Genomic DNA, 2866 nt, shown 5'->3' on the forward strand with positions numbered 1-2866 from the left:
ATCTGCAACAACTCTATTTCCCAATAAGGTCACATTCTGAGGTATGGACTTCTACATCTTTCTGGGAGTCACAACTCAGCCCATAACAAATAGTTATAGGGAAGACTAAATGACATGGCGGACGGACCAAAGAGATACAACAGCTTCACAGTTAGTGTTCCTGAAAAGAAATAAAACAAATGGAACAATGATGAGAAGCATTTAGACATAATGGGAAAAGGCTTTCCCAAAATAAAAACTTGAATGTGGAGATACAAAATAGATTCAGGACCATCAGCATCAAGTGTGGCCTTCTAATAAAGTGATAAAACTTTAAAGATAAAGACAGAATCACAGGCAGTAGGGGGCCGAGGGCATGTACTGGGGGGTGGGAGCGGCTGGGGAGAGGTCAATGGGGGAAAAAGGAGACATATGTAATACTTTGAACAATAAAGAATGTAAATTTAAAAAAAAAAAAAGACAGAATCACAAGTGCATCCAGACAAAAGTCTCCAGTCACATGAATGGGGAAATCAGGCTGGCGGCAGACACCTCTCTAGACATCTGCAAATTTGAAGCATAGAACACAGTGTAAATGTTATAAACATCAACAATAAGGTAATGATACCAATAAGACTAATAAGAATTGGGCTATGGAGTCAAGAAGGTGGCAAGAAGTGTAAATGTGTTAATTTTCTCATTTTTTCACAGAAAATATTAATAGATATTTGGGGTACATTTGAAAAAATGTCTTTAAGAATAATTATTCCAATCTCATAATTAATATTTTATATAATTATGTTTCTTAACTTTAAGGGACAACAAGTGTGTGGTAAAAATAAAACATTTCATCTAAAATTTAGTGATTTCTTCTGTTCCAATTTACCAGTTTATTTTTAAACTTTTTATGTTAAAATAATTTTAGATTTACAAAAAAAGTTGCAAAATGTTCCCCATATACCCTTCCCCGAATGTCTCTTAAGGTTAACATCTTACATAACCATGCCACATTTATCTAAACTAGGACACTAACATTGGTACAATACTGTTAACTTGATTAGGATTTCACATTTTCCCACGAATCTCCTTTTTCTGTTCCAGGAACGATCCTGGACAGCACATTGCATGTAGTTGTCATGTGAGCTTAGTCAACTCTGCTGTGTGAGTTTCTCAGTTTTTCCTCATCTTTGTGACCTTGACCCTTGCGAAGAGTCCTGGTCAGATATTTGGTAGAATACCCCTCAATCTGGGTTTGTCTGATGTTTGCTCATGACTAGACTGAGACTACATATAGCTTTGAGAAAAGAATATCAAAAAACTAAAACCGCCATTCTCATATATCAGGACGTATATGACAACAACATGACTTATTACTGGAGATATTAACCTTGATCACTTGGTGAAGATGAAGTCAGCCTGCTTTTTCTGTGAAAAGAAACCATTTCCCCCTTCTATCCTATATTTGACAGAACCAAGTCCCTAAGTCCAGCCCCTACTCAAGGGGAGAGGAACGCACCCCCCCTCTCCTAGAAGGAGGAGTAGGAAAGAATTTGTGGACATGTATTAAACCTACCACAGTAATTAATTAATAAATATTTTAGGAGAGATACTCTGGGGACATTCATCAGTGGATCTTGCCTGCAGCAATTATTACTCTTGTGTTCTCATGTGATTTTGTATTGGCCTCATTCCTTCTACATTTCTTATTTGGAATTCTCTAGAAGGAAGATTTGTCCCTCCTCCTCCATTTATTTGTTTAGTCAATTATTTGTTTATTTCAGGATGGACTCATGAATATTTATTTTATTCTTTGGGTTACAATCAACACTATCATTATCTATTTTATTGCTCAAATTATTCTAGCCTTGGCTATTGGGAGCAGCCTTATCAGGTTAGCTCCAGTGTTTCTCTATCTCTCTCTCTTTTTAACTTAATAAACTTCACATTTTAAAGCAGTCTCAGGTTTACAGAAAAATTGAGTACAGAGGATTCCATATACTCTGTCACCCCTCCCACCCCCCCCCCCCACAGTTTCTTCTATTATTAATATCTTGCATTAGTGTGGTACATTTGTCTCAACTGATGAGTCAATATTGACGCAGTATTATGAACTAAAGACAATGGTTTACATTAGGGTTCACTCTTTGTGTTGAATATTCCATGGGCTTTGACAAATGTATAATGACATGTGTCCATATACTGTTTCATACAGAATAGTTTCACTGCCCTAAAAGTCCCTTTGTTCCACCTATTCATCCCTTTCTCCCCCCAAGCCCTGGCAACCACTGTAACTTTTACTGTCCACATTGTTTACCTTTCCCAGGAGTTCTTATCATTGGAATCACATAGCATGTAGCCTTTTCAGATCAGCTTCTTTGACTAAGCAATGTGCATTTAAAGTTTCTGAATGTCCCTTTCAGGCTTGATAGTTTGTTTCTTTTTATTGCTGAATAATATTCCTTTGCAAGGATGTGCCACTGTTTGTGTATCCACTCACTGATCTATTCACCTATTGGAACACCTTGGATGTTTCCACATTTTGGCAGTTAGGAATAAAGCTGCTCTAAACACTTGTGTGCAGGTTTTTGTGTGGACGTAGTTTTTAAATAAATGGGGTAAATGCCTAAGAGCATACCAGTAACTGCTGGATCGTTCTGTAAAACGATGTTTAACTTGGTGAGAAACTGCCAAATAGTCTTCCAAAGTGGTTATGAGGTTTCACATTCCCACCAGCAGTGAATGGCAGTTCCTGCCGCTCTACATCCTCCCCTTTGGTGTTGAAAGTGCTTTAGATTTTAGCCATTTTAAAAGGTGTGTAGTGATATCTCATTGTTTTAATTTTCAGTTTCCTGATGACTTACGATGTTGTATAGCCTCTGTTTCCTTC

This window comes from Plecotus auritus (genome assembly GCF_963455305.1).
Source record: "Plecotus auritus genome assembly, chromosome: 9".
Lineage (NCBI taxonomy): Eukaryota > Metazoa > Chordata > Mammalia > Chiroptera > Vespertilionidae > Plecotus > Plecotus auritus.